Source organism: Archocentrus centrarchus, chromosome 3 (genome assembly GCF_007364275.1).
Source record: "Archocentrus centrarchus isolate MPI-CPG fArcCen1 chromosome 3, fArcCen1, whole genome shotgun sequence".
Classification (NCBI taxonomy): domain Eukaryota; kingdom Metazoa; phylum Chordata; class Actinopteri; order Cichliformes; family Cichlidae; genus Archocentrus; species Archocentrus centrarchus.
Genome location: NC_044348.1, coordinates 5,279,741 through 5,294,298, shown reverse-complemented (window position 1 = coordinate 5,294,298; position 14,558 = coordinate 5,279,741). Strand labels below are relative to the sequence as shown.

General features: G+C 40.1%; 1 protein-coding gene across 4 annotated transcripts in view; it reads left to right on the top strand.

The window, feature by feature from the left end:
- tspan4a (tetraspanin 4a) overlaps positions 1–14,558 on the top strand; it is a 158,482-nt gene that overhangs the window by 37,695 nt on the left and 106,229 nt on the right. The gene's annotated exons all lie outside the window — the stretch shown is intronic.

Below are 14,558 nucleotides of genomic sequence, written 5' to 3'. Positions count from 1 at the left end.
AGTGAAAAACTGTCAGAAAAGAGGGAAAAATGTCAGTGGCATTCAACTCTAAAACCATTCCTGTTTTGGGGGTTGTCTCATTGTTGGCCCTCTATTGCACCTGTTGTTAATTTTATTAACACCAAAGTAGCTGAAACTGATCGGCAACCCCCTCTACTACTTAACTGATCAATATCCCAGAAGTTTAACTGACTTGATCCTATTACTATGAATAATATAAGGTAAAATAGTGTAAAGAATACTAAAAAGTGTTCCTTTAATTTTTTTTGAGCACTGTATGTTTGCCCTTTACTTTTACTTTGAGAAGGAAACACAGTAGTGTGACAGCTTCAACTTCAACTGGTAATTATTTGTCTCAAAGTTTCACAGCATTAATCAGCTTCATAAAGTATAGGTGCCATAGGTTTCTTTAAATATATGAGAATATCATGTGCAAAGAGAGTAATGGAAGCAGCTCTGTCCAGTAAGAAAAATGGTTTCCTATTGGTCTTATTTTACTGAACAGTGTTATATGCTGCCCACCACTTTTAGGCACCAGTCAGATTAAGACTTGTGGCTTCTGCACAGTTCATGACAAATTGATCCACTGAGGAAATTGTTTCTTAAGGTGGCATTATTGCTTATTTGCCACAATCTGAAAGTAGTGGTTGGCATTGATGTTTCCATTGACAAAGTTATTTCGTGCTGTTAAAGTTATAATAGACTAGACCAGTGCTTTGAATCAGGTTCATTTTTTTTAAATTTTACTATCCCAAATGTTTTCAAGACCCCCCCCCCCCCCCCCCCCCCCCCCCCCCCCCCCCCCCCCTGCCCGAGTCATATCAGATAGATTTTTCATTGGCAATGAAGGGAAAACATCTCCCATTATCCTAAGCTACTGCACAAGATCATCAAACTACACCTTTTGCTATTGTTTTGATTGAAAGGACCATAGTGGCAGAAAATGCATACTGTGTTTTTACTTTACTTAAATGGTGATTTAATTTATTAAGGGAAAACAATCTATCCAAACTTACCTGGCCCTATGTGAAAAAGTAATTACCCCCTAAACCTAATAACTGGCTGTGCCACCTTTTGAACTGCAATCAAGCTTTTGTGATGACTGGCAATGACCTCCAATCTAAACAACAGTATTAGTCGTTTGCAAAGGCCCTGAAATACGACCTATATGAACGTTTCTATAATCAGCGCTTCTACCTGTGGCTTCACGTGTCATGTGGTCACATCCATGGGTAATGTTGTTATAGTTCAGGTGGTAGAGCAGGACTTTATTAATTGGAAGGTTGATGGTTCAGTCCCAGGCTGTTCCAGTCATCATGCCGAAGTATCCAAGGGCAAAATACTGAAGTGCTTGTATGAATGTGGAATGTTGTGTAAAGCGTTATATAGGAAACAGTTCATTTATTTATTGTTTTGCATCTAATGCCATTTAGTCCACATAGACTTTTTAGAAATCTGAGGAAATCCATATTTACATATTTTTTCAGGATTTGCCAGAGGAAAAACAAACATGTTATTCACACACACTTTCGTTTACCACCATTAGAAGTTGCTTAATTTCATTTAAAAATGTAGATGTGATTGTAAAACTTATCTGCAGAAATGACCAATGAGGTCCTTCTTTAAAAGAGGACAGGCATGGCAAGTCGTCCAGGTCCCGAAGCAGCAAAGCAGCCCAGACCATCACACTACCACCATGTTCTTTTAATTAAATGCTGTGATGTAACAGGACTCAAACATTCCAAAAAGTTCCACTTTTGTCTGTTAGTCCACAGAATATTTTCCCAAATATTACCAATTATTTGTTTTTAAATATGACACGAGCTTTTGTGTTCTTTTTGGTCAGCAGTGGTTTTCTTCTTTGAACTCTCCCATGGAGGCTATTTTTGCCCAGTCTCTTTCTTATTGTTGGATCATGAACTGTGACCCTAACTGAGGCAAGTGAGTCCTGCAGTTCTTTAGATGTGCTGGGTACTTTTGTGACCTCCTGTATGAGTTATTGATGCATTCTTGGAGTAATTTTGGTAAGCTGGACTCCTGGGAAGGTTCACCACTGTTCCAAGTTGTGGATAATGCCTCTCAATGTGGTTCACTGGAGTCCCAAAGCCTTAGAAATGCCTTTGTAACTCTTTGCAAATTGATAGTCGTCAGTGACTTTGTTTCTCAGCTGTTTCTTTAGATCATGATGTGTTGCTTTTTGAGCTCTTTTAGCCTGATTCACTTTGTCAGACAGGCTCTATTTAAGTGATTTCTTTATTCAACGAGTCTGATAGTAATCAGGTGTGGGTGTGGCTAGAGAAATTGAAATCAGCTTTCCAAACAATGCATATAATCACAGTCAATTCATGATGTAACAATGGGGCTGGGGGGGGGCTTTTTGTGACCTTTTTTCACACAGGGTCAGGTAGCTTTGGATAGCTTTTTTCCCTCAATAAATAAAATCATCATCTAAAAACTGCATGTTGTATTTACTCATTATTATCTTTGTCTAACATTAGAATGTATTTGATGATTTGTAACATTTAAGTCTGACAAATAAGCAAAAAGCTAAGAAATCAGGAAAGGAACAAATACTTTTTCACGGTACCTAAATGATGTTAAAGGTTTGGTTTGACTTAATCAACATCAGCTGTGCCTCAGGAAGTAGAGCGGGATGTCAACTAATCAGAAGACTGGTGGTTTAGTCCCTACATGGCAAAGTATCTTTGGGCAAGCTGCCTCACCTCTGTATCCCTCCATACAAAACGCTAACTAAAGTGGCATGTCTTCCTTTTCTCCCATCAAAATTACTATGTCCACCAGAGGGGTTTGTCCCAATAAAATGCAACTGCGAGGCATATTAAACTGCCTGCAGCAATTTGGGGGGTGGGGGGGTGGGGGTTATTATTTTCCAGGAGTGTCATCTTCTCAGAATGCTCAAATGTTACAGCTGTCAACAAGAACTAAGGCTTCTGCACTCTGTACCAGTGCACCGCTGATACACTGCTCCATTGAACTACTCAGGTATTCATTCCCCTCAATTAGCAGAGAAAGTAGTTGCCCATTTTCAAAAAATTTCAAAGCATTAGAAAGAATGACAGGAACCTTGTAAAGAGCAGTTCTTTCATTTTAAAATAGATTTTTTTTTTATAATTCTCCATAAAAGGTGGTGGGTGATAAATTTTCCATTTAATTACCCCACTTTCCTCAAAATAAGGTCAGATAGAAACAGTAAATTAAAATGCATCAAAGACAAAATGGGGACATAGAGTGAGGCAAACACACTGATGAGAGTTAGGGATTATGACAAAACACTATCTTCTGTGACAGCTCGGTAGATCTTGCATAGATGTTAGGGGTTTATTTCTGTATTTGACCAATGCCACGTAAATATACAGTCATCTAGATTAAACGTTCATCTCACCATTCAGCACATACTTTCTTCCTTACCTATTCAGCATCACTGTGCCCATTGCTGCTCCTGGAAATCACAAAGTTGTGCTGGAAAAATACTGATGCACACGTTAGTGTAATGAACATACACTGATGCACAATCAGTGACAAAACAAGTAAGAGAGACAGTCTGTCTGCTAAATTGAGTAAATGTACAATTACTCGTCATGTCGCAGGTACACATCAGCAATTGGAAAACTTTAAAACGTTGATATCCGTTTCCATTGTTTTAAACCTGAAGAGTTTCAACCCTAATTAACACAATCGGAGTTAAATTTAAACAACTTTGCTTGACAGGTGGAGAAGAATATAAAAAAACTTCACACAGCGTGCATACTTTCTGAACTGACTCTGTCTTGTGTGAGCATACAGTGTTTCTTATTATGAATCGTAGTTAAATGATCTTGATCGCAAAGAGGATACACAAATCCCTTGGCGGTTGTGTCAGGAGGGGCATCTGGCAGAAAGATCTACCGAATAAAATATGTGGCGACCTCCTGTGAATAAGGGAGCATTTTCCTTTTCCAAGCGGTACAAAAAAAAAAAAACATCCTCTGTTTCTGCATTTCCTCTTTGTAGATTGCTGCTTGACGGGAGGTAAATGGGTGATTTTTAATATATATATATTATTTTTTTATATAAAACTGACCTGAGCGATCTGCAAGATGAATTTTGCTCTGAAAAATAGCTTGGTCCTTTGCAAAAGGACAACGACTTTAAGATTCACATCAGTTTCAGAGGACTCTAGTGACAATTCACTGTGACGGCAAATATGATAAAAAAACCCTTTCAAATCTTTCCTGTACCCTAAACGTCTTCACTGTTGTTCCTTTTTTTTGTGTCCAAAATATGATAAAATATTGTCAGACACCTTCCACTGGTGTCTAACCTTGCTTACTGAAATCAGTCACAAACATCCCCACTGGAAGGTGTGTTAAAGCTGACAAGCCAGCCTTGTGGAGTGTAACCCAGCACAGTCTCAGCGGAATATTTTCAGGTCAAATGACTACTACACTGTTGGAGATTGAAGGCAGACCTCCTTGCTCTGTTTTACTCTCAGCTCGTTATCGCACGGCTCCCTTGTGGTGGGCAGAAACTGAAAATCATGTGCTGCTCTGAGAACAGCAGGAGGCGGAGGAGAACCAAATTGTGCTGGAAGAGACCAGGATGCTTTTTGTTACAGTGACTGGTGAAATAGGTGAGAGGGAGATGTGAATAAACTTGTTCTGATGTGGTTTGTGAAACATGTAAAATGTTTTGTTTCTGTTTGTTGATGGTGCTGATCAGCAGCCATCGATGCTCTGTTAGGGCTAACACCTTTTTCTATTGGCGAAAGATACAATAAGTTTCTTTTTTTTTGGTTTGCACTGAAGTTGGACATGCACACACTTTTTTTCAGTGCTTACATTCAGACAATAGAGTCATAACAGAACAAGTAGGAGTGTCAGGATTTTCTGGGAGAATCTGTCTGCTTGTGCCGGTGTCAAAAACTAAATTGTTCTAAAGGCAATTGGAAGAGGTGACGGAGTCAAACTGAGATGGGCTTGTGAGCACAGCTGTAAAGACTGAGGCCAGATCTGCTGGTCTGTAGCAGATGGAGGAGGTGGGCATGATGGTAAGAGGTACAGATGATAACAGTAACTACTGAAGGGAGATGAGTGTCGTCCTGCTCAATAATGTGGCAGAGCTTTGGAACAGGAGGACGGCAGGGTATACACATCAAATTGTAGTGTTGTAGTTCATGTGTCACTCTCAGGCTACTTTGTCATTCATGCCATTTTTTAAAATATATATATGATGTTATTTTCATTCCTTGCTGTTCTTTGAAGGTAAGTCTCCCTGATTTCTCTATTTGCTCTGTTTTATTTTAATTCAAAAGTCTTTTTTTTTGGTTTGTTTTCTTTAAAGAGCAGGTTGGATTTTAAAGTCAGTTTCTGTCTGATTTTATTCCCCTGAGCAACTGAGTTAGGGTCTGCACTTCACACTTTCATCACCTCTGTTTACATGAGACAACATCCACTCGCAGAACTGACATCTCAAACAATGCTTTTGGTAATAGAAAGAGAACAGAAAATGAGGGCAAAAAACAGAAATTACTTCCTAATTATGCTCTGCCTTCCACTTGTATGATACAATTGTACTATATAGTGATACGAGTAATTTAGCCAGTAATGTTATAACAGTTATTACCATATATTACACCTGTTTTTTTTTTTTTTTTTTAGTTTCTTACTTCTCTTTCTTGCAGAGCGAAAATGTGTAACAAAGCCATTAGGATGAATTCTCATTTCATGCTTTCATGCCATTAAAAGGTGCATCAACTTCCAGATTGTCATGGAAACAAGTCTTTTTCTAAGCACTGCATAAAAAGGAAACACAAGGTCACTGTGTGTGTGTGTGTGTGTGTGTGTGTGTGTGTGTGTGTGTGTGTGTGTACTTACATAGTACTGTATATGTCACACACTTTGGTGGAAATGAAGTCAACAGCCGCTCTCATATCCCATTGAAATTGGAATCCAATGACTCTTCACTTACTCGGGGCTACAGTCAGTTACTCTTGTTTTAATTCCCATTACTGCAAGTGTGTGAAATAAGCTCTGCGCTCTGACCTCGTACATTAACGTCCGTGTGGGTGGGGAGCGGCCTGGGTATCTCTTCTTTCCAGACAAAATGTCAACCAAATCTACACAAAACGAGAGAAGCAGATTTCTGTGCTCCAGGACAAATGCTGATTATCCCCTAAATGTAGGAGCAATGACTCCACCATAAAAATGCAAAAATGGGCAACTCAGAAATATGCAACAATTCACAACACTAATCATTTTGAGCGAAAACACCACAGAGCTGTGGGGGAAAAAAAACACCCCACAGCTACAAAATACCAAAATAAGACTCTCATTTACAGCCACTTTTTAATTAATCTTGTTAGTGCAAACGTGTCTTTTCCACGCTGTAGGGGTGGGAGGGGGAAAAAAAAACCCCCAGCAGCAGCAGTGGCAGCAGTAGCAGCAGCAGTGGGTGAGCCTGGGACAGAGGAGGGATAGGAAGAGAACAGGCAGAAGGAAGAGACGGAAGATGTGTCCTCTGAAGTTGTGTTTACTTGTCATCCTAATGTAGGTCAGAGCCCAGCGGAGGATCCATAGATTGCCAGAATTGTGAATGGGTTGCATCTGTCTCCAGTGATTTAGCCAGATCAATAGAAATTGCCTTTCTACTGATTTGAGATCTGTCCACCCCACCCTGCCCAGGCTCTGCTGCCACATGGTCCATCGATTTGCAGCTGGACCGCAGGGGACGTGCACAGCATGAGCAGTTCAGATAATAGGCCTGCAGTTTGCATTTGCTGAGTATGGCACGTTTGTGCACACAGCTCACAGGCAGCTAAGCCATTCAGTTGTGTGGAAACTTTTGGATGTAAGGAAAGAAGCAGCAGTGCTGGGAATCTCCCCATTCTTTCATCATCTTCTTCAAAGATGAGTTCTTAAGTACTGTGCAAAAGTCTTGAGCCACCCCCGATTTCTTTATATTTTGCTAGGAAAATGGGAAATAGGTGTAGGAACTTATTAAAACGTGAAACATTCATGGAAATACAGTATTTAAAGCAAAAGCAGAGTTTGCACAATTCTAACAAGCTTGAATTCAATATTCGGTATGACCACCTTTATTCTTTAGCACAACCTGAACTCTCTTGGGTGAGTTTTCTTGTCATTTCTTTAAGTAGTCTTCAAAAATAGTTCTCCAGGCTTCTTGAAGAACATTCAAAGCTCTTCTTTGAATGTTGGCTACCTTTGGTTCCGTTCTCTGTCAAGATGATCCCACACTGCTTCAATAATGTTGAGGTCTGGACTCTGGGGAGGACAATCCATGACTGATAGTGTTCCATTGTGTGTTTTTCTATCCAGGCATGCTTTCACTGCATTAGCAGTGTGTTTGGGATCATTGTCATGCTGAAAAATCAAGACATTGCCAATCACACAGATGGTATTGCATGGCTAAAGACACTGTTGCACTTCTCTCCTGACCTCCTCTGTGCATATTGACGACTTGAACCAAAAATTTCAAAATTGGATTCATCACTCCATAAGTTGCCATTGCTTTTCAGCCCAGTCCTTGCGTAATTTGCGTAAGAATGGCTTCTTGACAGCCACCCTTCCACTGAGACCATTTCTGATGAGGCTTCAGTGAACAGTAGATGGATCAGCTGAAGAGCCAGACACATCTCTCAGGTCCTGTGTCAGCTCTTTGCTTAATCCCTTGAGTTAGGTGCCTTTTTATGCTTGATTGCATCACAGATTAGAGTTAAGTAGCTTAACCAACAAAAAAGCATTTGTCTAAAAATGGTCAGGTACAAGGACTGGACTGAAAACGAGTGAAAAAGCAGCCAGTGTCGAAAGAAAACATTTGGAAGGAGCTTTCAGAAAGCCTGGAGAAGTATTACTCAAGAACAGTTTAAAAAAAATTAAAGACAGTCTGGCTCCTTAGAAGCAAAAGAATTGAAGGGGTGGTACAAGACTTTTGCACAGCAATGCATATTAAGTTTGTGTCTACCCGTTGCCGGATTTTTTTTAGGCCTGGCACATCTTTCATGTTAGTAGTGTAGGTAGTGTTGGGATGCATAGTTAGTGTTGAGCATTCTCAGTCAAATATAACCTAACTACAGTAAATTTATGTTGTGACAGATTTTCCTTCAAATATATCCTTTAATAAAAACCCTCCTGGGTCTTTATTGACTCAGAAAGAGGCTTAGGTGGTGCCTCTGTGAGGCTGCTCTGGCTTTATCATCCCTGCCAGTTTAATACTCAAACCCCTTTGATTCCAGTTTTCAGCTTTTTCAGACACTAGATTTTGGCATTGCCATAACACTGACCTACTTGAGGCATTCTTTAGCTTTTTAAAATCCAATTTTCTTCATGTCTCCATGGTTATAAAAAGCAACAGTCACATGAATTTTTCAGTTTGAAGTCATGACTTTATTCTTGTGATATTTATTCATAGTTTCATTTTCTTATGTATTAAAATGAATAGCACAATTTGCAATGATTAGGGATAATAGGATTTTAGATTAAAAGCTGTAATAAATCAGACATGTTTGTCCTTTGACCTCTTTCAGTTGTTATAGTGGCAGAAAATACTTTATGTGGCTGCATTATTTTAATGGATAAAGACTGAAGCCTTTCCTCCATCCTTATGTGCAAAAAAGCAAATAAAATATGAAATAAGTGAATGAAATTACAAATGAAGTTGCTTCTCTCTGTTGCTTTAGATTCAGCAGGGATATACAGTACTAGGCTTCATGGCTTTTCAATCTGTGATTTAAAGTTTTAAAAAAATTAATATCAAGGTATTGAGGGAAGCCCCCAAAGGAAAAAAAGAAAAAGAAAAAACAAACCAAAACAAACAAAACCATCCAAGTGACCTGGATTGAGTTCAGTTAATGAACCTGACTAAAAGCTGAACTCTGTTTTGGGAGTTCTGCCTGACGTTGGTTTTCTCCTGTCTGTGTCGCTGCGCACTCCAACATTGCTTTGACATTTTGCAGATGCTTTCCAACGGCTGAACAAGTTTAAAATTGTATTGTAGAAAACATGACTTATACCGTTTGTAGGCTGCCAGTTTAGCCCAAATCACAGTCTATACTTGCTCTTCCTACCAAAATATATTTCCAGTTTCTGTGGTTATTGAAATTCACTGAAATATTGTTCTAAACTTACTGTAAAGATGAATAGAAAATCATGATTCTCTTTTCTTTAGAAATGTAAACACAGAAATATAAACTCACAGTTTGTATGTTTGAGAATTTTACTCTTAGTTCATATTTAGCATCACGGTCAGCATGTATTCAGACCTCTGACCTGCCATCCCAGGCTTTTTGCTGATTTTTTTTTCTTTTCTGGTAGTTAGAGAAAGACTCTCTCTACTAATCAGGTCGTAGTAGGCAGAATAAAGGCTGACTAGATATGAGCATGCAAGTTGGTGATAATTCATATACAAGGACAACTCTCACATCAGTGGAGAACTGGTTCTGCCTGAGGCAGCTTCCAAATGGAAAACCTGTTTTGCAGCGGAGATGCTCTGTATTGCCAAAAGTATTCATTCACCCATCCAAATAACTGAATTCAGGTGTTCCAATCACTTCTATGGCCACAGATGTATAAACCAAGCACGTAGGCATGCAGACTGCTTCTACAAACATTTGTGAAAGAATGGGTCGCTCTCAGGAGCTCAGTGAATTCCATTGTGGTTTCGTGATAAGATGACACTTGTGCAACAAGCTAAATCATGAAATTTCTTTACTGCTAAATATTCAGCTGTCAATGGTATTTAAACAAAGTGGAAGTGATTAGCAATGACAGCAACGCAGCCACAAAGTCGTAGGCCACGTAAAAGCGGGGAGCGTGGTCAGTGAATGCTGAGGTTCATAGTTTACAAAGGTTGGCACTTTTCTGCAATCAGTTACTACAGAGCTCCAAACTTCATGTGGCCTTCAGATTAGCTCAAGAACAGTGCGTAGAGAGCTTCATGGAATAGGTTTCCATGGTCGAGCAGCTGCATCCAAGCTTTACATCACCGAACACAATGCAAAGCATCGGATGCAGTGGTGTAAAGTACGCCGACACTCTAGACTCTAGAGCAGTGGAGATGTGCTCTCTGGAGTGACGAATCACACTTCTCCATCTGGCAATCTGATGGATAAGTCTGGGTTTGGCACTTTCCAGAAGAACTGTACTTGTCTTACTGCATACCTGTCAAGTCTCCCGTTTTGGCCGGGAAACTACAGTATTTTACCCCTCTGTCCCACCGCCCTCCCGTATTAGTATTTTCCTGTAAATTTCCTGTATTATAATATAATAATAATAAAAAAAAGAAATGTCATAATGGGTTGTGTGTCAGGCAGAGGTGGACCCAAAATGCAGGATGACGTAGGCAGATGATGACTTTGAAGGGCATTTATTGAGTTACCAAAATAATAGAACCAAAATCCACATGAAAGCTAGGCCAAGAGCATAATCTAGAAACAAGATGAGACCTGGAAACAGGAACACACAAACACTCCACCATGACGTAAACAATGACCTGACAATGAACTGACTAAAACGCAGACAATAAATACACACTAGGTAATGAGGGGATGAGGAACACCTGAGAGGAAGACACAGGAAAGAAAACTAAACGCAATAGACAAGAAGCAAGACACTACCAAAATAAAACAACAAGTGGAACACGGACCATGACTAAGAGACAAGAACTTGAGAAGGACAGAGGGTAACAAAGCACAGAGACAAGATACCAGCATCACCAAACATGAGTCAGGAGAATAACAAAAGACATAGTACACAAAAACACTGGGCACAGCCCAGGACCATGACAAAAAAGCATTCCTGTGCCTCTCCAAACTGGATTCTGTCACTAGCATTGCGAGAACTGCCACCTGCAGTAGCCTGGGTAGCAGTTCTCGTGAGGTTAGTGCCGACAGCAGGAACAAACCCGGAACAGCAACTAGACCTTGGTTGGGCTGGTGGGATGACTCGCATTGGGCGACGGGAAATTTCCCTTATTTTTAAATGCAAAACCTGACAGGTATGCTTACTACTCTGTGCCATGTGTAAAGTTTGGTGGAGGGGGGGATTATGGTGTGGTTGTTTTTCAGGAACTGGGCTTGGTCCCTTAGTTCCAGTGAAAGAATGGTTAAAAATTCCCATAAACACAAAAGCCTTCCCAGAAGAGTTGAAGCTGCAGAGGGTGGGCCTACATCATATTAGAATGGGATGTTACTCAAGTTCAAATGCGTGTGAAGGCAGACGAGTGAATACGTTTGGCAACATAGATGAACTGGGCTTGGTCCAAACTAAAAAAATAAGTCTTTTCTGCATAAGCACATCTATGGTAAACCATTTGGCAGGTTAATTACTGAAACATAAAGGTACTCCTATTCAGATTTTGTTACTTTTGGAGAAACTCAGGTGACAAGCATTGCTGTGCAGTGGTCCTGACTAGAGCCTACACAGAGCTTTGCAGACCATAGTCTACATGTTGGAGCTCAGTACTGCCAACAGGGGGGCAGAGGGCAGTGTTGAAAATATATAGAACAAGCAGTCTGTGGGTGAATCTTGCTTGTGTGTTATTGTGGTGCTTCATCCCTTTAGCACCTGCCATGGAGTAGACCAAAGTCATCCATCCATCCATCCATCCATCCATCCATCCATGTATCCATCCATGTATCCATCCATCCATCCATCCATGTATCCATCCATGCATCCTCTTCAGCATATCCAGTTCTGCTTTGCAAGTGAAACTGAGTATTACAAAATAATGATAACTGTTTGTACTTCTCATGTTGCTTTATTGATCTTTGATTATTTTTGCATTTCTCCCTCTTTGTGGTGAACTCCACTGTTGCTCCCTTTGCTATCCGAGCTCATATTTCATCCATGCAGTATTCAATCTCAGCTTGAATCTAACTGTTTCCCCTAAGCAGAAATGCCTGAGGGTGAAAAATAAAGCCAACAGAGAAGGGTCAAAAAGTGCAGCTCCTCAGTGGCCATTGGAGGCTTTCTCCATAAGTTTTTTTTAAACTTGTGCTGGAATTAACAGATTTACTTTTTTTTTTTTAGTGTCAGTAGGCAATTTCACCTTTCTTAGCAACTTTACAGGAGGATTTTTTTTTTATAACCCACCTGAGTGGGAAATGATTGCCAACAAGGCCCCTAGCTGTGTGCTAGGCTGTCACCTCCGGTATTTCGCGTCACTGAATTGACCCATTTACTGTGCTTGTAGTGTTGGAACGTTTGGAACGTAATGTAATGCAAATATATCACATATGATATGGCTATGTGTGGTTAAGTGTACGGCTCATATATGGTGAAACTTTAGTATTTTATTTATTCAGCATGTTGCCCAGCACTGATCAGCCTATATCTGTGATGCACCCATACAGTCACTGGATGCACCTCACTAACTAGGCTTCCTGCAATTAGATAGTAACTTAGTACTCATGTCCAAATTTGGTCACTTCTGACTCAAAAAAAAAAAAAAAAAGAAGTTTTTACCGAGTAATCAGTATCAGCTACACTTAATTCGTGGAGAAGAGCTCTCTCTTTCACCCTACACATTTCCAGATTAGCCCAGGGGCTGGGTGAAAGTACTTACAGCAGGATGTGTTCAGTTTTCTGACAGTGAATATTTCATCCGCTGCATCAGTCTGGCATGACTGCAGTGAAGTTGCTCTTCACAGAGGTGACCTTCTCATGTCAAAATATCTAAAAAAAGAAAATCTTTTAAAACAGTTATACTGACTTTTTTTTAAAAATGCAATAATAATAATAATGTGATACTTTATAAATGTAACAGGGCATGCACTAGCCAGTAGGTTAGAAAATGGGTGTGTTCCATAATCCCAACGGTCACTGCAACTGTGTCAAAATTAATAAACACTGAGCAATTACAGATGACAGATCTGAGTCATGAAATTTTTAAATATTCATAAAGGACACTTGAAGACTGAATGTGTCAAAGCGATGTGCAGCACGGGGTAAAAACAGCATGTATCTGCAGTGCTGTGAAAGGTTGGCCTTATACTGTAAAGGTGAGTCATTTCTCTCTCTCTCTGATTTTTTTTTTTTTTTTTAGGTCAGTATTAAAGGATTATGATGTCAAATGGCAGACTTGGAATTTAATCCCACTGGGAAAGTTGGAAAATACACTGATTTGAATAATCATCCATTTAAATGAGATTTACCCAGAGTCAAGTGCTCGTCCATCAGTATAATCCTGGTTTGTTTTACTCGGCTACGTGTAGTCGCATGAGGCAGAAGTAAAAGGTAGAGAAGTTTCGCTGCAAAGCTGGCAAGGAAATTGAGACTGTGCTGTGTAAAACAAGGATGTACTGTATCTAGCACTGCACATATGGAGAGATTTTCTGTGTTAGTATACAGCAGTGGGCTGTTAACCTTCACATGAGCAAGAGATCCCTGTTGGTCTGTCTCATTACAGATGGAGACCAGATGGAGGCGGCGAGCTCTAACACCCCACCGACTCTGCTGACGTAGGGAGAAAAAAAAAAGCAGCTCGATACACCTAATTGACAGTGTGGTGTCATGAAGGAGCTTTAGTTTAAGGTGCAGTGGAGTCCCAATTGGAATGCTTAAACAGCCAAGTGACACTAATCAGAGCTGAGCGGATCTCTCCGCGGCTGCCGAGGAGATGCTAAAGGGACCGAGCAGGAACAAAACTTCTTCATCTGTGTCGCAAAAGAAAACAAAGTCGGTGTTAATTATCAATAGCTCTCGGGGTGTCCCACAACACCTGGGGATCCTCTCATGTTGGAAGAACAATATTAAACAAGTTCCTGTTCCTGTTTTTGCCCGTGTGATTATTTCTAAGGATGTGCTGTAGTGTCAGTGAGGCGTTTTCAAAAGAGATCAGGAGGGGATGGAAGGGGTTGGTACAAATCTGCAGTTACAAGTCATTTATGCCCAAGAACAAGCAGTGGTAGATAAGTAATGTCAATTTGAATAGAAGCAGATTTTGTGTCTGATATGTGGTTGTGATATTCCCACGCAGTCGGCAGTTGCTCTCTCTCTCTGTCTCTCTCGCTCTCTCTCTGCAAAAGTGCCTTTCTTGTGATATTCTCCCTGGTCTCCTCTGAGGAGAAGCCAAGCTGTGCTCGCCATACTGTCAGGAAATATTTCTGGTTATAAGGCTCGGTCTGTGTAAGATAGGGCGAGGCAAGTCAAACCTTTATATACTACATTTCACGCATGAGAAAAACACAATGGGCTTCAAATAAAAAAACTTTTAAAATTCATTAGAATTGGCAGAGACGGGCTTAAAAGAATAAAAGAAGAAAATGATTTTTTTTCTTTCAATTTCCCAGTAAGTTGCTTCAAAATCCAGAAATTCAATTTGCTGGTGCCACATTTACATATTACATCCAGTTGATCCAGTACTTTATTGAAGTTATACAAGGTGAATCTTGTGTGGCTCTCCCAATCCATTAAACGTAACAGCTGGAATTATCTTTTTACACTTTTCCCAACAAATAAGACCAGTCTTTGGTGTGCTGGAAGATTATTTTGTCTGAGTCGGCCCAAGGCTTAGCCGCTTAAAATTAAAAGACTGGTTTATTC